This window comes from Microcaecilia unicolor, chromosome 6 (assembly GCF_901765095.1).
Source record: "Microcaecilia unicolor chromosome 6, aMicUni1.1, whole genome shotgun sequence".
Classification (NCBI taxonomy): domain Eukaryota; kingdom Metazoa; phylum Chordata; class Amphibia; order Gymnophiona; family Siphonopidae; genus Microcaecilia; species Microcaecilia unicolor.
In genome coordinates this window covers 84,840,781-84,866,788 of record NC_044036.1, presented here as the reverse complement: position 1 = coordinate 84,866,788, position 26,008 = coordinate 84,840,781, and the positions used below count along the sequence as shown (strand labels likewise).

The 26,008-nt window shown below is 41.9% G+C and overlaps 1 protein-coding gene across 3 annotated transcripts in view; it reads left to right on the top strand.

Annotated features, from left to right (window-relative positions):
• Positions 1 to 26,008, top strand: part of RABGAP1L (RAB GTPase activating protein 1 like) — an 803,631-nt gene that overhangs the window by 919 nt on the left and 776,704 nt on the right. For all 3 annotated transcript variants that reach the window (XM_030206422.1, XM_030206421.1, XM_030206424.1), the window contains exon 2: positions 3,141 to 3,215. The gene's annotated coding sequence lies outside the window, so the exon portion shown is untranslated. The remainder of the gene's footprint in view (positions 1 to 3,140; positions 3,216 to 26,008) is intronic.

Here is a 26,008-nt window from a genome sequence, read left to right as displayed (position 1 = left end):
GTGCACAAAAGACCTGAAGGCTGCACATACAGTTGTTTAAGGCAGGTTTTGAGGAGTAAATAGTTAGCTTGGTCTTTCGTGGCTGGCATTAATGCAGATTTGATGTCTGTTTCTTCTTCATTCTGTGAGCGTCAAGAACTTGCAAATTTTTATTGATTTGTTCAAGTGTATGGGTAAAAAAAAAATGATAGGGGCAGAGGAAATGAAAGGGAGGTGCTGCAGTTATGAACATGCAAATGATAGCAATAATATTTATGCACAGAATAGCATTCCAGCACATGTGTATATGTATTTGCAGATATCATATTTTGGGTGCAAAACCTAGCTGTTGCTAGTTCAGACTCAAGTGGGCATGCTTCTGGTATTTTCACATATTTTGGGGTGAATTTTATATATGGTGCCGAAAAAAATCGGTGCAGAAAAAAAACTACGCTTAGCGCTATTCTATAAATCTTGCCTAGAGATAGGCGTAGTTTACAGAATATATGTACACCCGTCCCTGTGACTAAAGTTTAGGCGCAGCCATTAACACCAACTAAAACCTGGTGTAAATGCCCGTGCTTAACTTTGGTGCGGATCGGGCATATTCTGTAACACTGCGCATAATTTTTAGGAATGCCCACAGCCCGACCTTGCCCTTCCAATGGCTATGCCCCCTTTTTGAGATCCATGCTTTAGAATTGACATGTACCACCTTACAGAATACACTTAGAAAGTTGCGCATGTAAATTTTAATTAGTTCTGATCATTGCTTGTTATCACCCAAGTATCAGCACCAAATGGCTTGTTAATCAGTTAAGTTGCCATATATAGAATTCCCCCTTTTTGTTGTGTACCTCTTTTATTTGCATACCATTTGGTTACTGCATTGGGTACAAAATATTTTTTGTTGCATGTGTGTTGGGAAACTGTGTGTTCAAACACCGTTCATTCTGCATGAGGCCAATGTGTGTGAAGCTCTTCTGAATGGCATTTTTTTTAAAGAAGGCGTAGAGGAGTAGCCAAGTGTTCAGTGCAGTGTACTGTGATCCTGGGGAACTTGGTTCAGTTCCCACTGCAGCTCCTTGTGACTCTGGGCAAGTCACTTAACCCTCCATTACCCAGGTACAAAATAAGTACCTGTATATAATATGTGAACTGCTTTGAATGTGGTTGCAAAAACCATAGAAAAGTGGTGTATCAAGTCTCATTCTCTTTCCTTTTCCCTATTCAAAACATGCCTCTCTTAAGGGCCTTATTATAAGTTGTGCTTCAAATTGGGCTTAATGCATTCTTAATTGGGGATTTCCTGCGTGCTAAGCCCATTGTTAGTAAATTCAGCCTTGTTCTATTTCCAGAATATATGGTGTAAGGTCTCCACCACCGGGAGAGGAGATTCTTGGAAAAGTCTCCTGCACCGGGATACTTGAGTCCCTCAGCCCTTTAGCTGAGCTGTGTGCTGTAATCCACTCCTAAAGAGCGCACAGCAATCCACAAGGTCAGATCATTATACTTTATTGTAATCCCTTTGTGTCAACTGCTCCTCCAAAGGTAGTTCCCAACACAGCATTTCTCAAGTAGCACAGCAGTTCAACAGCATAGTATTAAAAAAAAAAAAAAAAGCCAAAAGGTTCCAAAATCTCAGCAGTTCATATAAAGCAGTTATGCAAAGCAATTCTTCAAACAAAGTAGCTCAAAAAGGGCTCAAACTCTCAGCAGTTTATTTATTGCATTTGTATCCCACCTCTTTGCAGGCTCAATGTGACTTACAATACATCATGAATAGTGGAAATATATGAGAAAGTCAACTTTCAGTATTACAGAAGAATTTTGGGTAACGTGATAATGATAAGCATGATAGTAGAGTAACAGCAAATATTATAAGACAGTTCTGGATATGTGTGGAGGAGTTCATATTTGTTGATCTTTGTGGTATGCCTTGTTAAAGAGATGGGTCTTCAGTAGTTTGCGGTTCATGTATAGCAGGTATGCAAAGTAATTCTCCAAACACAGTAGCTCCAGAAAGGGTTCAAACTCTCAGCAGTTCATGTATAGCAGTTATGCCCAAAACCACCATGCCTTCTCTCTCCCTTTCAAAAGAAATCGACCTAGGGAGAGTGGCAAGGGTCCTCCCCAACCAGACCAGCATTATACCCTGACCACCACCCGCATGACCCTTCCGTGGTAAACCTGTTCTCTCAGCTCCCCTCGTGGGATAGCCGCCTTTCCCCTTCTTCTACTAGGCTCTCCTCCCAAGCAGCCCTCTGCTGTTTCACCTCCTTTCCTTCCAGTTTAGTCAGAGCAGCAATCTCCATCGGCCCCTCTTGCTCTAGTTCTTCCTCCTTTTCTTCCCCTTGCCAGTCCATAGGTTCCTCCCCACACCCATTGCTCAGCTGCTCTCCATTTGCTTGATTGGGCAGATTCAAAACGCCTTCCCTCATCCTGGCTCTCTGGGACAGTTTTTCCAACTCCCTTCTCTTGCCTTTCTCCTGACCTCCTCTGGGGGCTGTTGGGGATTGAAGGCCCTGTTTCTACCATGGGACCTACTCAGGGGTTGCTGGGAACTGTAGTCTTTTCCTTTTCTCCAATCCCCTAGGGGAAAAGACTCCTTCCTTTCTCTACCCAGTCTTCCTCCCTCTCGAGCCTCCTCATTCCTACATGTGCCCTCATTCTCCCTCTCACCTTCATATTCCTCACACAGGCCATGCAATAATGTTAGCATTAGCATGTAGCCATAAAAAAAAAAATTACTCGGGAACACTAACCACCTCCTATTTAGAAGACATTAAGGGCTTCTTGTATTATGGACACACTAACCAGTTAGCGCGTTAGTAATGTTAGCACGCTAGCTGATTAGTGCATTCATGCCCATTTACTACCCCTGACATGCTCCCTTCTAAAAAAAATAAATGAATACCGAGAGAGCAAACTAATGCGGAATGCTTTAGTGCAACCCACGATAGGTGCACATTAGCACCTAAAGCAGCTTAGTAAAAGGGCCCCTTAGGGCAATATTTATTGGCTGCACCTCTGTTTGTCTGCTTAGAGTGGTCGCAGTGTATGTCATTGTTTGGAGTTATCTGGTATGTTGATTGTGACATGCCCTGGGGATTGTTGTAAGACTGGAATAAAATTGAATTAAACGATTAACTTTATTGCAGGTGGTGTTGATCATTTGGGGCTCTGGATGGGCTGCCTGGAGCAGAATGCCAAGGATTTAGTTCCTTCTCCCTAAGGTAAACAACATGCATTTATACACATTTGGCATATTGAGCAGCATTTTATAAATGTAATTTTTCTATGATGGTTTCCTTTTTAAGGCTGGCCATGGATACTGTGCAGTAAAATAATAATAAAATAAATACCCAAACACCCCCGAAAAAAACAGCATGGGGCAAATTTAAGGAGCAGCTCCTGATAGCCAAGCTTCAGCAGCTGCCTGAAGGAGAAAGATAAGATTAGTGGCTTCCAAGGAATTATATGATTATGCGCCTTGAGAATGTTGTACATAATCAGTGAGAGCACACATAGTCATATAATTCCCTGAAACACATCTAGTACTTCAGTGGAAGGCAGTGGTTATGGCAGCATACTAGGGGGAACTCTCCCAGGGTGTGGAATTTACCTGCAAGCTAGCAGGAGGAGGAGGGGGTGGGCTGTGGGTAGCGCAATTCTTCCTGCTGGCATAGCTCTCTCAGGAACTGATGCAGAAAAGCTCATGGTAGAGCTGTGCGCGAATGTCGCAGTACATGGCTTCTATTATAAGTGTGATACTGCAGGATGTGAAAAGCTAATTGCATGCAAATTTTATGTGCAGAAAACCTGCGGCAAATGTGGGGGCAGTGTGTCAGTGCATTCACACAAGGTTTCACGGTAAGCGCAGCTTCTCGTGCATATGTCCAAACAAAAACCAGAAGTGTCAGCATCCATCAACACTTGTTCTTCTTTGCCCAAATATGAACCCCACAAAAACTGCTTCCACAAAAAATGTTTGTGAGGCTCATATTTAGGTGCAAAAGAATAAGTGCACATCTTTGTTACTTTCCATTTGTCTTTAAACTTTGCAGGGGCTTCCTTCCACTTACAAAACAAAACAGTCCCGGCAGTTACGTTTGAAAGATTGACAAGAAATCCTCTCCACAAAACCTTCTTCACCACCCCTAGCAGAAAAATTATCACGTTGTGTTCATGGCAGAAGTGAGTGGCATACTCTCTGCATTGCATCGAATACCTAAATTAACTCATCAACATACATTTTGTACGGCTGTGTCTTTCATGAGAGTTAACACCCGTGTACAAATCCTTTCTGCATTGCTCGGCGCATACAATCTGTGTTCAACCCATGGTAACCCCATAGCTAAGCCTGCGGTTGCTTTCTGCATCGGCCCCTCAGCCTGTGAGTCATGTGGTGCTTCATGTCCTATGCTGTTCTCACTATCCTTTGAGAACAGCACTGGATTTTGGGCATCAAGAGAGTTGCATGGTGCAGGAAGAAAATAACTGAAGTGTTTGCAGCCTCAGAAGGTGAGGAGGAGAGATGGAGTTGATGAAGAGTTTACAAAGGAGAATGTGGGAGAGAGACAAGTTGGGGGAGAAAGGAGTTAAGGGGGTTTGTGGTGGAAGGTGAGGAAAGGAGGATGAGATGGATGGAGCTGTGCACAGGGGAGAAGTAATAGTGTTAAGTGGTGAAAGAGTGACGCGGCTGCAGAGAAATTAAAAAAAAAAGTCACTAGACACAAAGATTACACAAATAGTGTTTATTGCAAAATACAAGATTTTATTCTTGTGCTGTAGCGATAGTGTCAAAATGCCATGTTGGATATAGAATCTTCCTGGCAGCCACATGTGACTACTTTTGTGTTTTGTGTGCACATAGGAGAGGTGAATGGTATACAGTTTACTGCTGTAACTGGCTATTGCTTGTGTTTGATGTATTCTTACTGTACACCGCCTTGAGTGGATTCTTTCAAAAAGGCGTTAAATAAATCCTAATAAATAAATAAAATTAATGACCTGAGGCACGTGTTCCATGAATATTCTTTTTTTCATTTGGAATGATATAAACTTCACTACATTTACTATATTGTCATAATGTATTAAAAGTATCTGGATATGTTTCTAAGATTGTTGAAATAGGTCTATTTAATATATTGCATAAAAAATTTATAGGAATTGCTTTTGCATCATTTTTATTTTGTTTTGTGGCATGTAGGGCTAGAGTCTATATATCATGTGTAAAAAATCCGTGTGGAAAAAAAATTCGGCCACACCTCCGTTTCAACTGTGCGACTTAGAATTTATGCACATCACATTACGCTTACAGTTGTGCATGTAAATTCTAATTAATGCCAATTAGAGTCAATAATTGCTTGTTTGGCAATTATCAGCACTGATTGGCTTGTTAACTAATTAATTTGTGCGCAAATCCAGAATATGACTTTATTTGTGTGTGCAACTTAAGCTGTGCTGTATAGAATCTGGGGGATAATTTGAAATTTTTGACATTAATTCCCCAGGGCATATAAGGAAAAACACACTATCAGGCTTATGTTCGAAAGTGAAAGAGAAGGACGCCCATTTTCCACACAAATAGGAAGATGGGCGTCCTTCTCCCAGGGTCGCCCAAATCGGCATAATCGAAAGCCGATTTTGGGCGTCCCCAACTGCTTTCCATCGCGGGGACAACCAAAGTTCTTTTAACATATTGTAGATATAGTCAGCTTTTGGAGTTGAGGACTGTGTTAGAATTTAAAAAGGCATGGGATAAGCACATGGGATTGTTTAGAAAAAGGAAGAGTTAGGGGTTACAGAGGATGGGCAGACTGGATGGGCTATTTGGCCTTTATCTGCTGTCATGTTTTTATGTTTAATTTTCTTATAGCCATCTGTTTTATTGTACAGAACTTTTTTTTGTTTTGTTTTATAAATTATTGTTGCAGAAATACTGTATATTTCTGTCAGTATATACAGTACTGTAAATAAAAGTTCTTGCACTTGGTCTTTGATGCTATTTTATTGTTCTGGTTACAAGTGCTCCATTTATACGTGGTTACATAACATTGATTCCCAACACCATGAACTAACTATGATCCACTGTATTTGCGTTTTTTTTTTTTGGTTATGTTCTCTGTTTCTGGATCAAGAGCAATTATATTTAAATTGTGAAAGTAAAAATAGAACATAAAGAAAAACACATAAGGTGCCACTGTATGAAGGCAATAGGTATTGTTATGCTTCACTGATGGGCAATACACTTAACAACCAAATAAAACAGAAGAACTAGTCTCCATATGAAGCACAGAGCAGATGAAACAGTGGAGATGACAAAGGACAATAGCAAAATATGCTTAAAAGTCCTTTACTGTAATTTCCGCTGACTTGACAAGGGTCGTGTTTTGGCTGAAATATCTGCATCAGGAGTCTCAAGGTGACGCATCAAGATAAACTCTGAGTAGCTATACACTTAATAACATAGGTGTGCACCCCCGAAGACGCACTGATCTTCAAAATGAAATGTTACCACAAAACGTAAAAATTGAAAAATGATAGACTCATAAAATGAACCAAGATAATGTCTCCAATAAACCAAGAGAAAAACTTATGTAAAAGAGATCATATGTAGCGATGAGATATTATATAAAAGAAATGACAAAATAGGGGTTAACAGACATTACTATTACTACTACTACTACTTTACATTTCTGAAGCGCTACTGGGGTTACGCAGCGCTGTACAATTTAACATAGAAGGACAGTCCCTGCTCAAGGAGCTTACAATCTAAAGGACAAATGTACAGTCAATCAAATAGGGGCAGTCAAATTGGGGCAGTCTAGATTTCCTGAATAGGTATAAAGGTTAGGTGCCGAAAGCAACATCATATGAACAATGATGGACATCCCTTCTAGGGAAGAAAAGGGTTAATAATGTACACTGGTATAGCTATGCTTCAAAAGTGTGTCATGAAGAATATAGCCACTTAGACAATAAATACAAGTTAGTTTTATATCTGTTGGTATTTAGAAAAAGAAATAAAATCATACACCTCAAGGTGATATATCAAGATAAATTCTGAGTAGTTATATACCTAATAACGTAGCTACCTACTCCTATTTTTGTTTAAAAGATGCGGGGAAACATTAAAAACAATTTATTTGGAAAAAGAACTCAATATTAAAAGATATAAAAGTGCGATATGAAATTTGTATAATGGTCCATGTAATGTATCTCCAAGGAGAGGTGAGCCCTTGAACACGATGAAGGAAACCCTCACCGGGCTGTCGGCCAAAACCCTGAGTCCTCCCTGTGCCTCCCACCGTTCCCCAGGAGTTGAGCCCCTGAGTTCGGGCGGCCAGCAGCAGAGAGAATGAAGTCCAGCACAAAGTCCACAGGGTTAGACCAAGCAGCAGATAACAGCAAACCAGGGCTAGGCAACAGGTCAACGCCAGGCAGTGGTCAGTACCAGGCAGCGGTCAGAAGCAGGACCAGGAACAGGCAGTGATCAGTACCGGGCAGCGGACAGAAGCAGGTCCAGGAACAGGCAGGGGTCAGTATCAGGCAGCGGACAGAAGCAGGTCCAGGAACAGGCAGGGGTCAGAACCAGGAATCCGTCAGAAGTAGATACAAAGCACTGCTACTAGTCAGTGAACCGAATAGAAGCCGAAGCACTGATAGACTGAGGGCAGAGCCTTAAATAGGAAGGAATTAGGCTCAATGAGGCACAGCTGAAAACAAGATGGCAGCCCCCATCGGGAACACCCTGTGACCAAATAAGGGCTTCCTTCCTGCAGCTGCCACCTCCAAGATAGCTGCCCTGGCCTCACAGGCCCTCTCCAAGATGGCCGCCAAACCCTGGCATAAGCCTGAATCCAAGATGGCCACCAGTGCTCATGCTCAGAACAGCCAGGAAACGTGACAGTCCAATGTGAAACTAAAGCTCGATATAGTAAGATAAGATGTGAAAAAACCAAAACAGCAAGTGAAATAAACAAAGTATAAGCTAAATAAGGGAAATGTGAATTAATCAAGAAAATAAAAATAAACTAAATAGACATTAACCCCTGGATTCTAACTAGCACACCTAGAGTTGTGCACAATTCCACACATAAATCTAGGCGTATTTTGTAACTATGCACATAGATTAATTGTTTTAACAAGGTGTTAAGTGTTGTTATCAGCTCTTAACAAGCAATAATGAGCACTAATTGGCAAAAATTAGAATTTACGTGTGTACATTGTTAAGCGTGTTCTGTAATGTACTGCGCCTAAATTCTAACGCACACAGGCAAAAAGGGGCACGCTTAGGTGTGTAGAAATGGGCATTTTGTGGGCATTCCATAGTCTACGCGTGTTGTTATAAAATATGACCCAGTGTGTGAAAATCTATGCACAGGGATTTATACCAGCTTTTCGTTGGTGTAAATGGATGCACGTAGATTCAGTCGCATGAACTACGCCTAAGCATATTCTAAATACCGCATGTAAATTTACTTGTGGTATTTAAAATACACTTAGGTGTAATTGCCTAGTGTGCGTTAATTTTAGGCACCATATATAGAATTGGGCCCTGAACGACCAGAACAGGACAATCAAAGCAACAAATCATATCATTTTATGGAAGTCTGAAAATGTTATTTCTAGAAAATCATTGACATAAAGCAAAAAATAGATGAAAAGTATAAACCAACAAAAATGATTAAGAACTGATGCCGCAGGTCAAACTGATAAACTATGAAAAATGTTAAAGCATGATCCCCAAATAACATGCACAGTGAATTTAAAATGATAATATTTCCTGTGTATATATAAGATGAAAAGAAAATTACCATGCATTGCATATCATGTTCTAATAAACATTTGAACATATAGAAACAACAATGCACCAGACAGCAGCCACTATAATGTGGTAACCAGTAGCAAACTATACAGTTCATTTATTAGATGTCATTGTACATAGCAACCATTGAGAAAATTAAGACACAAGGATGCTCATTTTTGAAGCAGATGGACGTCTCAAAATGGCCAAAAAAGTCCACCTGTCAATCATCCAAATCACGATTTTTGAAAGTCAAAATTTGGAAGTTTTACACCGTAGTTCGTCCAAATAGTGACAGTGGATACACGACAGCTTCAGGTATTATGGCCATTATTAGTGGAGGAGTGGCCTAGTGGTTAGACCACCAGTCTTGCAATCCAGAGGTGGCGGGTTCAAATCCCGCTGCTGCTGCTTGTGGTCTTGGGCAAGTCACTTAACCCTCCATTGCCTCAGGTACAAACTTAGATTGTGAGCCCTCCTGGGACAGAGAAATATCCAGAGTACCTGAATGTAACTCACCTTGAGCTACTACTGAAAAAGGTGTGAGCAAAATCTAAATAAATAAAATACTAATAAAACAGCAAGCAAGTGCAAGAAGTAGCCTAGTTGTCAGTGCCAGAACCCAGGTGTAATTCCCACTTTAACTCTTTTATTTCTGTACAATATATGAGCCCTCCTGAACATGGAAATACCTACTGTGCCTGAATTTATAAACCACCTCAAGCATGAGGGCTATTGTAGTGGGTCACCTGTAGGTACAGTAGGTTTTTATCTGTTCCTGGAGGGCTCACAATAATATAATGGCAATAAGGTGGGTGTTGTACCTGGGTCCAGTTGTACATTAGTGCTGCCCCTCTGCTCTGCAGATACGTCTGTGTGGCCATTTGTATACAAATGATATCAGACAGATGTTTTTGTGCCTGCATATTTGGTGTTCATATTTTGGATGTTTCGTTTTGGAAAAAAGGCAGTTCATTTTGGATGTTTCCAGTGCAAGAATGTCTTTTTGACGTATTTTCGAAACAGAAATCCTGATGTGTTTCCCGTTTGAAAATGGCTGTGATGTGGATGATTTTTTCTGTGTGTTATGCGCAGAACATCCCAATTCTGACTTGGACATTGTTTCAAAAATGCCCCTCCACGTATCACAGTAGAATTTGCAACAAATAAAATGAAATACTCATCAGAATCGCTAAAAGCTTGCTCAGCAAGATAAGAGTGGAGAGGGTTGCATAGCAGGGAAAGCATGAGGAGTATGCCTCATGAAATAATTTAGAACTCGTGTGTGTGTGATCAGCATATCAATATTTATGTGCTGTTGCAACTCCCTCCCCCACCAAAATACTCCTGGGTATTTCTCTGAGACCACAGGTCTGATTTGGTTTATATTCATACTTGATGTGTCTTCCTAGGTGTCCCTCCTTGCCACGTTTGGTCCCATTCTGTTAAGGTTTTGGAGAGTTATTTTGTCCCCAGACAAACATTTTTGACCCATTTGTATAATTTCTTTCCAACATTCTGTAAGACAGGAAACAGTAAAAGTACAAACCTATTTTAAGTTTTAGCGCACACTAAATGCTAGAGACACCCATATATTCCTGTGAGTGTCTCTAGCATTTAGTATGTCCTTATGTTTAGTGCGTGCTAAAAACGTTAACGCTCCTTTGTAAAAGGACCCTTTATTGGGATTTATTAATCGCCTTTATGAAGAGGTTCACCCAACTACTACTACTTAACATTTCTAAAGCGCTACTAGGGTTACGCAGCGCTGTACAATTTAACATGGAAGGACAGTCCCTGCTCAAGGAGCTTACAATCTAAAAGACAGGTGTACAATCTGAAGACAATCTAAACAATCTAAAGACAAGTGTAGAGTCCGTCTGATAGGGCATACTATATTTCACGAAAGGTTAGGTGCCGAAAGCAGCATTGAAGAGGTGAGTTTTAAGCAGAGATTTGAAGATGGGTAGGGAGGGGGCTTGGCGTAGGGGTTGAGGAAGATTGTTCCAAGCATAGGGTGAGGCAAGGCAGAATGAGCGGAGCCTGGAGTTGGCAGTGGTGGAGAAGGGAACTGAAAGGAGGGATTTGTCCTGTGAGCGGAGGTTACGGGCGGGAACATAGGGGGAGATGAGGGTAGAGAGGTAGTGAGGAGCCGCAGACCGGGTGCATTTGTAGGTAAGGAGGAGAATCTTGAATTGTATGTGGTATCTGATCGGAAGCCAGTGAAGTGACTTGAGGAGAGGGGTGATATGAGTATATTGGTTCTGGCGGAATATAAGACGTGCGGCAGCGTTCTGAACGGATTGAAGGGGGGATAGATGGCTAAGTGGGAGGCCGGTGAGGAGTAAGTTACAGTAGTCAAGGCGAGAGGTAATGAGAGCGTGGACGAGAGTTCATGTGGTGTGCTCAGATAGGAAAGGGCGAATTTTGCTGATGTTGAAGAGGAAGAAGCGACAGGTCTTGGCAGTCTGTTGGATATGCGCAGAGAAGGAGAGGGAGGAATCCAAGGCAGTGTACAGCAGGTACAGTTTAACAGCATAACAATAAAATAACCAAGAATTAACATACAGTGGGGGAAATAAGTATTTGATCCCTTGCTGATTTTGTAAGTTTGCCCACTGACAAAGACATGAGCAGCCCATAATTGAAGGGTAGGTTATTGGTAACAGTGAGAGATAGCACATCACAAATTAAATCCGGAAAATCACATTGTGGAAAGTATATGAATTTATTTGCATTCTGCAGAGGGAAATAAGTATTTAATCCCTCTGGCAAACAAGACCTAATACTTGGTGGCAAAACCCTTGTTGGCAAGCACAGCGGTCAGACGTCTTCTGTAGTTGATGATGAGGTTTGCACACATGTCAGGAGGAATTTTGGTCCACTCCTCTTTGCAGATCATCTCTAAATCATTAAGAGTTCTGGGCTGTCGCTTGGCAACTCGCAGCTTCAGCTCCCTCCATAAGTTTTCAATGGGATTAAGGTCTGGTGACTGGCTAGGCCACTCCATGACCCTAATGTGCTTCTTCCTGAGCCACTCCTTTGTTGCCTTGGCTGTATGTTTTGGGTCATTGTCGTGCTGGAAGACCCAGCCATGACCCATTTTTAAGGCCCTGGCGGAGGGAAGGAGGTTGTCACTCAGAATTGTACGGTACATGGCCCCATCCATTCTCCCATTGATGCGGTGAAGTAGTCCTGTGCCCTTAGCAGAGAAACACCCCCAAAACATAACATTTCCACCTCCATGCTTGACAGTGGGGACGGTGTTCTTTGGGTCATAGGCAGCATTTCTCTTCCTCCAAACACGGCGAGTTGAGTTCATGCCAAAGAGCTCAATTTTTGTCTCATCTGACCACAGCACCTTCTCCCAATCACTCTCGGCATCATCCAGGTGTTCACTGGCAAACTTCAGACGGGCCGTCACATGTGCCTTCCGGAGCAGGGGGACCTTGCGGGCACTGCAGGATTGCAATCCGTTATGTCGTAATGTGTTACCAATGGTTTTCGTGGTGACAGTGGTCCCAGCTGCCTTGAGATCATTGACAAGTTCCCCCCTTGTAGTTGTAGGCTGATTTCTAACCTTCCTCATGATCAAGGATACCCCACGAGGTGAGATTTTGCGTGGAGCCCCAGATCTTTGTCGATTGACAGTCATTTTGTACTTCTTCCATTTTCTTACTATGGCACCAACAGTTGTCTCCTTCTCGCCCAGCGTCTTACTGATGGTTTTGTAGCCCATTCCAGCCTTGTGCAGGTGTATGATCTTGTCCCTGACATCCTTAGACAGCTCCTTGCTCTTGGCCATTTTGTAGAGGTTAGAGTCTGACTGATTCACTGAGTCTGTGGACAGGTGTCTTTCATACAGGTGACCATTGCCGACAGCTGTCTGTCATGCAGGTAACGAGTTGATTTGGAGCATCTACCTGGTCTGTAGGGGCCAGATCTCTTACTGGTTGGTGGGGGATCAAATACTTATTTCCCTCTGCAGAATGCAAATAAATTCATATACTTTCCACAATGTGATTTTCCGGATTTAATTTGTGATGTGCTATCTCTCACTGTTACCAATAACCTACCCTTCAATTATGGGCTGCTCATGTCTTTGTCAGTGGGCAAACTTACAAAATCAGCAAGGGATCAAATACTTATTTCCCCCACTGTAAATACAATAAATGAGGTAAACTTGAAAACAGTAAATTGAAACCTAATAATAGAACTACTGTGGAACAGTATAAAAAATATACACATTTAACAACACTGGAATTCAATATTTAACTTCTTTAATTTTTCTGCAGTATTCTTTTCTCCATTCTATAAACCCACATGTACAGTGCCTTGTGGTAAGTATGCAAACCATTGCTGCCTATATATATATATAGATATAGATATTTTTTTAACCACCTAACACAGCTGCAGTTGTTTTTCATCTTTCTGTGTTAGCAGCATACTTTGCATGAAACTCCCTCCCCCACCAAAATACTCCTGGGTATTTCTCTGAGACCACAGGTCTGATTTGGTTTATATTCATACTTGATGTGTCTTCCTAGGTGTCCCTCCTTGCCACGTTTGGTCCCATTCTGTTAAGGTTTTGGAGAGTTATTTTGTCCCCAGACAAACATTTTTGACCCATTTGTATAATTTCTTTCCAACATTCTGTAAGACAGGAAACAGTAAAAGTACAAACCTATTTTAAGTTTTAGCGCACACTAAATGCTAGAGACACCCATATATTCCTGTGAGTGTCTCTAGCATTTAGTATGTCCTTATGTTTAGTGCGTGCTAAAAACGTTAACGCTCCTTTGTAAAAGGACCCTTTATTGGGATTTATTAATCGCCTTTATGAAGAGGTTCACCCAACTACTACTACTTAACATTTCTAAAGCGCTACTAGGGTTACGCAGCGCTGTACAATTTAACATGGAAGGACAGTCCCTGCTCAAGGAGCTTACAATCTAAAAGACAGGTGTACAATCTGAAGACAATCTAAACAATCTAAAGACAAGTGTAGAGTCCGTCTGATAGGGCATACTATATTTCACGAAAGGTTAGGTGCCGAAAGCAGCATTGAAGAGGTGAGTTTTAAGCAGAGATTTGAAGATGGGTAGGGAGGGGGCTTGGCGTAGGGGTTGAGGAAGATTGTTCCAAGCATAGGGTGAGGCAAGGCAGAATGAGCGGAGCCTGGAGTTGGCAGTGGTGGAGAAGGGAACTGAAAGGAGGGATTTGTCCTGTGAGCGGAGGTTACGGGCGGGAACATAGGGGGAGATGAGGGTAGAGAGGTAGTGAGGAGCCGCAGACCGGGTGCATTTGTAGGTAAGGAGGAGAATCTTGAATTGTATGTGGTATCTGATCGGAAGCCAGTGAAGTGACTTGAGGAGAGGGGTGATATGAGTATATTGGTTCTGGCGGAATATAAGACGTGCGGCAGCGTTCTGAACGGATTGAAGGGGGGATAGATGGCTAAGTGGGAGGCCGGTGAGGAGTAAGTTACAGTAGTCAAGGCGAGAGGTAATGAGAGCGTGGACGAGAGTTCATGTGGTGTGCTCAGATAGGAAAGGGCGAATTTTGCTGATGTTGAAGAGGAAGAAGCGACAGGTCTTGGCAGTCTGTTGGATATGCGCAGAGAAGGAGAGGGAGGAATCCAAGGCAGTGTACAGCAGGTACAGTTTAACAGCATAACAATAAATAACCAAGAATTAACATACAGTGGGGGAAATAAGTATTTGATCCCTTGCTGATTTTGTAAGTTTGCCCACTGACAAAGACATGAGCAGCCCATAATTGAAGGGTAGGTTATTGGTAACAGTGAGAGATAGCACATCACAAATTAAATCCGGAAAATCACATTGTGGAAAGTATATGAATTTATTTGCATTCTGCAGAGGGAAATAAGTATTTAATCCCTCTGGCAAACAAGACCTAATACTTGGTGGCAAAACCCTTGTTGGCAAGCACAGCGGTCAGACGTCTTCTGTAGTTGATGATGAGGTTTGCACACATGTCAGGAGGAATTTTGGTCCACTCCTCTTTGCAGATCATCTCTAAATCATTAAGAGTTCTGGGCTGTCGCTTGGCAACTCGCAGCTTCAGCTCCCTCCATAAGTTTTCAATGGGATTAAGGTCTGGTGACTGGCTAGGCCACTCCATGACCCTAATGTGCTTCTTCCTGAGCCACTCCTTTGTTGCCTTGGCTGTATGTTTTGGGTCATTGTCGTGCTGGAAGACCCAGCCATGACCCATTTTTAAGGCCCTGGCGGAGGGAAGGAGGTTGTCACTCAGAATTGTACGGTACATGGCCCCATCCATTCTCCCATTGATGCGGTGAAGTAGTCCTGTGCCCTTAGCAGAGAAACACCCCCAAAACATAACATTTCCACCTCCATGCTTGACAGTGGGGACGGTGTTCTTTGGGTCATAGGCAGCATTTCTCTTCCTCCAAACACGGCGAGTTGAGTTCATGCCAAAGAGCTCAATTTTTGTCTCATCTGACCACAGCACCTTCTCCCAATCACTCTCGGCATCATCCAGGTGTTCACTGGCAAACTTCAGACGGGCCGTCACATGTGCCTTCCGGAGCAGGGGGACCTTGCGGGCACTGCAGGATTGCAATCCGTTATGTCGTAATGTGTTACCAATGGTTTTCGTGGTGACAGTGGTCCCAGCTGCCTTGAGATCATTGACAAGTTCCCCCCTTGTAGTTGTAGGCTGATTTCTAACCTTCCTCATGATCAAGGATACCCCACGAGGTGAGATTTTGCGTGGAGCCCCAGATCTTTGTCGATTGACAGTCATTTTGTACTTCTTCCATTTTCTTACTATGGCACCAACAGTTGTCTCCTTCTCGCCCAGCGTCTTACTGATGGTTTTGTAGCCCATTCCAGCCTTGTGCAGGTGTATGATCTTGTCCCTGACATCCTTAGACAGCTCCTTGCTCTTGGCCATTTTGTAGAGGTTAGAGTCTGACTGATTCACTGAGTCTGTGGACAGGTGTCTTTCATACAGGTGACCATTGCCGACAGCTGTCTGTCATGCAGGTAACGAGTTGATTTGGAGCATCTACCTGGTCTGTAGGGGCCAGATCTCTTACTGGTTGGTGGGGGATCAAATACTTATTTCCCTCTGCAGAATGCAAATAAATTCATATACTTTCCACAATGTGATTTTCCGGATTTAATTTGTGATGTGCTATCTCTCACTGTTACCAATAACCTACCCTTCAATTATGGGCTGCTCATGTCTTTGTCAGTGGGCAAACTTACAAAATCAGCAAGGGATCAAATACTTATTTCCCCCACTGTAATACAATAAATGAGGTAAACTTGAAAACAGTAAATTGAAACCTAATAATAGAACTACTGTGGAACAGTATAAAAAATATACACATTTAACAACACTGGAATTCAATATTTAACTTCTTTAATTTTTCTGCAGTATTCTTTTCTCCATTCTATAAACCCACATGTACAGTGCCTTGTGGTAAGTATGCAAACCATTGCTGCCTATATATATATATAGATATAGATATTTTTTTAACCACCTAACACAGCTGCAGTTGTTTTTCATCTTTCTGTGTTAGCAGCATACTTTGCATGAAACTTTTTAAAACTAAGTTCTTTTTTTCTTTTTTTTTTAATGCTAGGAAATTTAGATGATCCTTTCTTTCTTCTTTTTTTTTCAACCTAAAAGAAGTTGGAAAGAATTATACAAAAGGGGTTGAGAACATATATCTGGAGGCAAAAGAATTCTCAAAAAAAAAATGTAATAGAATGGATGAAATTTGGCATAGAAAAAAACTGGTTCACAAGTGGGCCACATCAGACCAGGGGGTTCCAAAAAATAAGCTTCCAAATATGGCCCAGTGCAGTTCTATGGGAGGACTTCTATCTCCTGCAGCATAGAAACTTATATACAGTGAAACTACCTGCCAACCTCAAAACTACCTATCCTACTACCCAGGTTACTAATTAGCTGTCATAATACTGCCTGCACTTTGTCCTTTCAGTGGCACCAAAGAAAGCTAAATACTATTTTTCTGTTTCTTCCATTTATGAAATGTTTTTGAAACCTAAATCTTACTCAGTACTGGGTTGGGTTCATGTATGGTAGTCCATTTTACACCCGTACTCTGTCCAAAGACCATGGCACAAAGCTAGATATTAAATTATCATTTTGCATTTATTACATGATGACATGTGCTTTTATATTGATAATCTGTTTTAAAATTTGAAAATTGGGACTTTTCATGGCAGTGTGCCTGATTATGGCACCAAACTTTCTGTGCGGAAATTGAAGCGTATTCTGTAACAAAGCGCGTAATTTAAATCGGTTGACTATCTAATCAGCGCTGTTAATTGGATATTAACAAGCAATTATCAGTACCAATTAGCATTAAGATTTACACGCAAGACTATGATATAGATTTCAGTCCATGTATTTATTTGCATTCCATTACTGTCTAGACATGGTCTGTGATGGAATGAGACATGAACAGTTAATTTTCCATAGTCTCTTGAGAGTTAGAGCCCAACTCCACCCTTTCCTGCACCCATTTTATAATGTCTTTCCCATTGTTCAAATACATTTTTTAAAATTACAAACTAGAAAAGGATTTACTAAGAAAAAAAATGTTTCTGTATCAATTGACTATTTTTGTTGGTCCCCTTTAATCCTGAAAAGCACTTTTAGTTAGTGTCCGCTGTCCGAGTGTGTGACCATGGTGAACTAGTTGTCTTCAGGGAAAGCAGTATTTTCTGAAGATATCAGTCAGACAAACCCCCCTCCTTCTCCTCTGAAATTATTTTCTTACCAGTCAAACCTAGTGAGAGGAGTTCTGTGGCTGTGACAGGGCAAGAGCTACCACACATGGGTAGAGAAAGATTTTTAGGCCTTTCTAGAGTACTCTGGATGAATCTATTTGACCTGAGTGCAGTAATGTGGCCCATATGTGTGGCTAGTGAACTTCTCCCTTTAGAGAATGTGTGTATGTTACAGGCAAGCTACTTTTCCTTCCCCATTCCAAGATAATGTCTGAATATTAGTGTGGTGATGCAGAGCCATGATCCTGAAGGAAAGAGAGGATATTTTTGTAATAACTCAGATAGGCTGGTGTATACATCCACATGGCCAATGTTATGTGATTTCCCATGGAGATGAATGGGGGAAAATTGGTAGTCATAGCAACATGATAATAAAAGCTAAACTTTAAAAGAAAATGCTGTTGAGTACTGGGCTTAGTTTCCAAGATGCACATGGTGGGTAGTCATAATTGCTCCCTTCAAAACTTCCAGTCTTATTTTATTCCTGCAAAGGGAGATTATAAAGGAAGATTACTTATTTTGGTTGTTACAGTAGAATTTTCAAATTTGTTATTTTATGCCAGTGAAAATACCCAGGAGGAGTTTTGGGGTCTATTGCAATCTGAATGTTATCTGATTTTCTGATCTTATGTGAGCTTTTCCATGTCTTTGACTGTATTCAGTGTATTTAGTTAATAAGTCTATCGTATAGCAAACTAAGGGCCTCTTTTACTAAGCTGTGCTACGAAATGGGCTTTGTGCACCTTACCAATGCTAAATAGTAGTAGTAGTAGTAGTACCAAGTTCCAAGTTTATTTACAATTTGATATAGTGATATTTGGTATTTACCAGTGCGTAGTGCCTTGGGAGAACCCTGTGTAGCAGCCTGCTTAGGGAAGGGGGGTAAAGGGGGCTGTTGAGGTATAGCTGATGAATTTTCCTGTTCATGTTGGATCGTTTGTTACATCCCCTTGAACTTACAAATTTGTGTGGGTAAGGGGGGGTTATGGGTTGGGGGGGATAAGGTTAACACAAAGTTGATGGAACATTGTATAAAAAGGAGGGGGTGGATTAGCAGTTCAAAGAGGGAGGGGATGAAGGGGGTCGTAGATAGATCTGAGTTGGTGGGGAGGGAAGGGGTATAAGGGGGGAGTGGGGAGGAGAAGAAGAAGTTGGGGAATAGTGGGGGTGGTCTGCCGAATACTAATTGGTTTAAGTAGTCTGCTTTGTGTATTAGGGATGTTTACAATATGTTCTTAAACGCAGAGTATGTTAATGTAAGAGGCCATTTCCCGATAAAACTGTTAAAACATAAAACATGAAATAGAGGGGTGGGGATAGAATGTTAAAAGTTTGATGGCGGACTGTATCATTCTGTTTTGAAGGAGTACATGTTCAGTTTTTAATCTATGTGTGTTCATATTGTCGGATGTTTTTCCTTTGAGTTGTCATCAATAAAAATGTTGAACTATAAATAAAAAAAATATGTGTAGCCGTAAAATGGCCTCTTTTCTATTTGTTTTATTTATGGCCATGTGCTAATGTGCTAATGTTATCATTAGCAAGTGACCCCTGAAGTGGGAATTGAACTCAGTTCCTCAGGACCAAAGTCCACCACCCTAAACACTAGGCCACTCCTCTTCAGTAACAGTACAAGGTCCAGATTCAGTATTACTCTATACCTGAGGCAATGGAGGATTAAGTGATTTGCTGAAAGACATAAGAAAACATAAGAATATAAGAAAAGCCATAGTAAGTCAGATCAGGGTTCACTGAGCCCAGCATCCTGTCTCCAGTAGTGGCCAGTCTAGGTCTCAAATATTTGACAGATCCCTTAAAGTAGATCTATTTCTTATAGCTCATTTCTAGGGATGAACAAGGCTCCTTTCTAGGGCTCTCCCAAGTTTGCTTGGCTAATAATTTTTTATGTTTTTTTTTTCTCTCCAGAAGCTTGACCAAACTTCTTTTAAACCCCACTATGGGCCCTGTTTACTAAGGTGCGTTAGTGTTTTTAGCGCGCCTATAGGGATATTGTAGGCACATACATGGTTAAGTCTATAAAACTGCTTAGTAAACATGTCAGTTGCCTTGGCTATATCCTCTGTCAACAGATTCTACAGTTGAATTATGCACTGAATGAAAACAAAAATGTCTAAGATTTGTTTTCAATCTGCTGATTGTTTCGTATTCTTTTGTTTTTATGTTTCAGAGGTTAAACAACTGTTCACTAACTGTTTCACCCCACTCATGATTTTAAAAACTTGTATTCTAATTCCTCTGGCATCTTTTCTCCAAGCCAAAGAGCCCTAACCTGTTTAGCCTATCTCCTTCCTCATTTTTGTCAACTTTTTCTGAACTTTTTCTAGTTCCACTCTATTCTTTTTGAGATGAGGTGAACAGAACTGCACACAGTACTAAAGGTGTGGGTTGCACCAAGGACTCGTACAGAGGTACAATGATATTCTCAGTTTTGTTGCATCCCTTTTTGAATAATCCCTAACTTTCTATTTGCGTTTTTAGTAGCCACAGCACATTGGGCTGAAAATTGCAACATATTGATTTATTAGTGCTATGTGAAATTTGAAGACGATAAATACTTCATTTGTGTTTTCCAATGACGGTTGAAACATGATTGATTGTTGGGAATTAAGGACTTGATACTACTTGGAGCAACCAGATTTGCCTAGAAAAGCTTTTCTTGAGGAAAAGGATAGATTGTTTCATATATTTGCCAGTGATTTACAACTTATTATTTCAGTAGGAGAATTGTTGGAGGTTGCAGGGACTGTTCATGCCTCCAGTTCATATGGGATTGGATGGATCTTGAATATTTAAAAAACTGACCTTCTTGGGTAGGCTAGAGGGTGCTTTTTCATCCTCATAGTCTGTGGATGGGGTGCCGATTCAGGCGTTGATTAATGCTGCCCTTTTTAAGCCTTGTCTGCTATGACAGTGCAGATATTATATGCTTTTGCTCAATTTCTTCTTTTATTACAGACTCTAATTAGGAGAGTTGAACTACTGCAGTGGGATTTCCTTGGTCTTCTAGGTGAGGTCATTAGTGTCCTTGCGGTTGATCCAAAATGTAGCTGTGTGTCTCTTGATTGGAGTAAGTTGATTTGCCAACTTTTCCCCTGAATTAAAAATCCCTGCACTGGCTGCCAGTATATTAGCAGATCCATTGTAAAATTTGCACCCTTACAAGCAAGGTGTTGCATGAGGGTCTGTCTTGTTACCTAGGCAACTGTTGGATTAGTAAGACTGTTTCCTATGGTCTCAGGGAGCTGATTAGTTGGTGGTGCCAGGATTGCATGTTGTGAGCGTGGTGAGGGTCTATGTCACTATGGGCTCTGTTTACTAAGATGCGCTAGCGTATGCACAAAATTAGGGCATGCTAACTGTGTGGGCACCCATAGGAATATTGTGGACACCTACACAGTTAGCGCGCGCTAATGGTTAGCGCACGCTAAAAGCACTAATGTGCCTCTAGCGTAGCTTAGTAAACAGGGCCCTATGTTTTTGGTTGCTGGTCATTGCTATGGACTAAGTTTCTGGGTTTCTTGTGTGGGGAGAACCGCACCTAATTTTGAAGGCTCATTTGTTTAGGGAGGCTTTTGCATGATTTATTAGGGGAAGGAATATCTGCTAATTTGGGGAGGTTGTTTTTTGGCTTATATTGTCTGTGATTTACTGTTATTTTATGAATGTTTGGTTGGAATCCACCTTGATGATGTTTTTTGCTAGGTGGACTGTAAATAATAAATGGAGGACTGGAAGGTCAATCAGTGTTGTGTAAGTGATAACTTTTAAGTACAGAAAAAATCATGTACATTTAATTGAATGAGAATTGCAATGTAATGGTGAGCTTCTTATTGTAAGACACCAGCACAAGGGACAAAATAAACTAAGACAATGTTATCTTTGAGTAAAAGAAAATATTAGGTATCCTGACCAGTGTGCAAGGGAGATAGGGTGAAAGGAAGACAATTTCCTTTTTTAAATTCTTTAAATAGGGAGTACAGGTCTGACTAGGAGAAGTTTGAGTGACTGGATCAAGAAGGGTTGAGAGCCTGCAACTAGTTACTAGTTGAACATGCAATTAAATGCTAAGTAGTTTTCCTTCAGTTAAACAAATCAAACAACAACGAATGTTTGACTCTTTGATATATTATCAGACAGTGTTGGTATGGAATTCATTACCAGTGGGGATCTGTGTTTTGCAGACTTATTTTATTTTTCGAAAGGAAATTAAAACATTTCTTTAATGAATACTTTTCTTAATGTAACTATAATATTGTGGTATTTATATTCAATCTACTTCATCTGGACCAGCCTGAGGGAGACCATTTATTTATTTATAGTTCTTTTGTATCCCACATTTTCCCCACATTTGCCTGGATGACTCCTGGAGAATGCCTCAGCGATCAGAGCAGATATTCAGTGCCATTGAATAGGTGCTCCCGGCACAGTTGGCTTGGTTAAACTGAACAGGAGCCAATAACCATTTCGACAGTTGACCATTTAAATCATTTTTATGTAAGAAATTACCTCCAACTGGGAGGAGATGCGAGGGACATATTCCTTGATATGCCAACATCTCTTTCATCTCCATTCCTGACTTTCCTGGAGTGGCCTGGTGGTTAGGGTGGTGGACTTTGGTCCTGGGGAACTGAGGAACTGAGTTCAATTCCCACTTCAGGCACAGGCAGCTCCTTGTGACTCTGGGCAAGTCACTTAACCCTCCATTGCCCCATGTAAGCCGCATTGAGCCTGCCATGAGTGGGAAAGCGCGGGGTACAAATGTAACAAAAAAAAAAATTTCCTGTTCCTTATCCAGTATGCCCACCTAGCTCTAGAATTGCCACTCATGGCCCAGTATACAAAATTGCACAGTATGTTGGGAAAGGGGATCTGGAAGTCAGCTGCAGGCCGACTTTGGCGGATTCCTGGTTTTGAGCAGAAATCTTTAACTTTTAGTTGACTAAATGGTAAGACTTTATCTACTTTTTAATAGATTAAACAGTTGTTGTTATTTTTTTTTTATTTCTTTTCAACAATCTTGATTTACTGCCTTATATCCTGAGACTTCAACATGGGAGTTCAACAAATCAATGGCAGATACCCAAAAGCAAAACCTAAACATCTAGATTGCAAATACCAGGAGGGCAAGTGTCACGTTTTCAAAGCTGGAAACTGGGTTGTGAGCCCTTGGGCCACTGCCGAGGAGCGGCAGTGGCAGGCAGAACCACCCCACACTAGATACAGGGCAGATCTCTGACAAACAGTTAGGCTTCACCTGCACCTGGCCACTTTTCACCAAGAGTTGAGCTCCAGGCTTCAGGTGGCCGGCAGGACTTACTGGACAGGGCAGGACTGGATAACAGCTAGGCAGTACAGGGACAGCAAGGCAGGGAAAGGATAGGCTGAAGGACAAGACTGAAAGCTGCGAGCAGCCACTGAAACAGGGAACAAACACAGCTAGACAGGAGACTGAACTGAAAGCTGCAAGCAGCCACTGAAGCAGGGAACAAACACAGATAAACCCAGAACTAGACAAAGACATACAAACAAGACACAAGACTGGTAAACAAGCAATACCCTAAACTAAACATAGACTAACTAGAACAGGCAAGACTTCAGGCAAGAACTAGAGCAAGGAACCAAACTCAGGCTGAAGTGCAAAAGCACCAACATACCAGGGTCTTAGACGCAATGCAAAGGCAAAGCAGAAAGGTTTCAAAATGGCTAATAAGCCCAGCAGCAGCTGAGACTCAGCTGCAACAATCACCAGGCAACTAAGGGTGCTGTGCTGGTTCAAACAAAACAAGCGGGTCTGGCAGTCTGGAAGATCCGGATCGGACTGGGCTGAAATCTGGAACGGGTGACAGCACATAGACAATCCAATGCAGCCAGCACACAGAGACAGAGACAGAACTAACTCACAAAGAACAGACAGAAGCCAGCTCAGAAGCTGACCACAGGAAATAAGGTGAGCCTGAGAGGGGGCATGGTCAAAGACGTGACAGCAAGCTTTATTCTCTGCTCCATTAAGCAATGGTATGAAGCTGATGAATTATGAAGCAAGCTGGCTTCCAACCAAGACAGTCGTGCACTAGACAGTTACTTAACACTACATATTGAAGGTGCTTATGCCAGGGATGTGATAACATGAACTATGCTGGTTGATCTTATGTTTGCCTGTGGCAAAGCTAGTCATTGTCACTTTCATTTTAAGATGACAACTTTCATGTTATAAAAATGATGCAAAGGATTCTTTGAGCCTTCATAGCAAACAGATCCAGTAGTGTCAACAACAGAATAGCCTTCCAGAAGTGTAGAGGCAACCATCCCTTCAACACTGTACAGAGAGTTTAAATGCACATGGAGTACACCTATGATGAGCTTCAACAGGCTGATGAATAGTTTGCACAGCCAGTTACACTTGACGAAGACATGAGTCAGTATGTTTGTTCTCATTAATTGTTAGGCTGGTATTTAAAGAGATTTATGCTTTAGCTGCATTATGGCAAATGCACAAATTTCTATGTAGTTTTTAAAAATGAATGAATAGGACTTCCGGTTATGCAGTGAGCGAAGCGGCAGCAGCTGTCTGAAGCTCCGGGAACCCCCGCTCTAAATCGGAAAATAAAAAGTCACATCGCGTGCAAAACGCCCTCCATCGTGAACTTAAGTGACTGGCTGCATGGACAAGTTCGTCCATAAATCCCCCACCGAAATGGCACAGAAAACAGGCACGAAAACGAGGGGAAAGGTTGGAGGTGGAGAAAACAAAATGGCGGACGGCTCCGCGGTCGCGGCGCCGGCATTCACAGAGATGCAGCTGGAACAACTAACAGCAGCGGTGGTTCACGCGATGGATCCACGCTGGGATGCACTGTCTAAACGCCTGGAGGCCATTCAAACTGGGCTTGATGGCCTGGAGACTAGAGCGGGAGACCTTGAGGTGAGAGTGGCGGCGCTCGAAGATGATACACGTGCACAGGGCCCCGATATTGCACAACTACAACAGCAGCTGGCGGAACATGCCGCTAAGCTGGAAGACTCAGAAAACCGGTCTAGGAGGAACAACATAAGAATAGTGGGGATCCTGGAGCGGATACAGGATAGAAACTTGTCGGACTGGCTGGAGAACTGGCTTTCAAAAGAACTAGCCCTGACTGATTCCACAGGCCACTTGGTTATCGAGAGGGCTCACAGAGTAGGGCGCCGAATGGAAAATTCCCAGCGCCCCAGAGTAGTAGTGGCAAAACTCATGAATTTTCGGCACAAAGTGGAAATACTACAAGGATTCCGCCAAAAAAGAGAGTCTTTACGCTTTGAAGAGCAGAAGATAATGATTTTTCAAGACTTCTCTCAGAAAGTACAAGAGCAGAGGCGAGCGTTTCACCCGCTATGTGCGGAATTGGCACAAAAAAACGTAAAATTTGCGTTGCTGTATCCCGCGCATTTGAAGATACGACATCAGGACACGTGGAAGCACTTTCAAAACGTGGCACAGGCTCAGGCCTTTACAACTGAACAAAAACTTGGTAAAAAGGCATGAGTGACATCAATGGAGGGCAGAAGAAAGAGAAACAACACCATATGATTGGACAGAAGGTGACTGGTAATAATTTAATTGTTTGGAGGAGAGTGGGGAATTCCTCTGCACAATCCGGAATACCAGATCCGTAAGTAGCTTGCGGAACAGAAAGGGGTAGAAGAGAGAAGGGAGACCGAAGGAAGGGGTAGGGATGGGGAAAAGGGGGGGGAACTCGTCCATGTATTGGTATAATAGAGAAAGGACCTGGTTGTGGGTAAGAAGAAGTAGATGTAAAAAGGGGGCAATACGAAGCGAAAGACTGAGGTGGCATGGTGGGTTTAGGAGAACAGTAAAGACCATGATACTACACAGAATAGTCCAAGTGCTAAAAACCCTGTGCAGGGCTGCGAGCAAAATAAAAAGAAACTTCAGAGAAGGTGACAACCCATTTTATATTAAACAAGCAGCATTATGCCGGTTAGATTAGTGTCCTGGAATGTGGGGGGTATTAGTTCCCCCATAAAAAGATCTAAAATATTGACCGAATTAAAGCGACACAAAGCAGACATAGTGTGCCTACAAGAAACCCGACTCACAGAGGTAGAACATGCTAAATTACAGAGATCCTGGGTGGGGGAGAGCTTTGCGGCGACTCCACAAGGTAGGAGAGGGGGAGTGGCGGTATTGTTTAGGAAAGGGCTAAACTATAAAGCTCAAGTGTTGGCTAAAGGGGCAAGAGGGAACTGCATAATGCTGCAAGTGTGGTTACAAGGCATTGAATTCATCTTGGTAGGAATATATGGACCAACGACACACGACCCACAATTTTATAAGACAATTATAGGTCACTGTATGGGGAATCACAATAAACAAATGGTCATA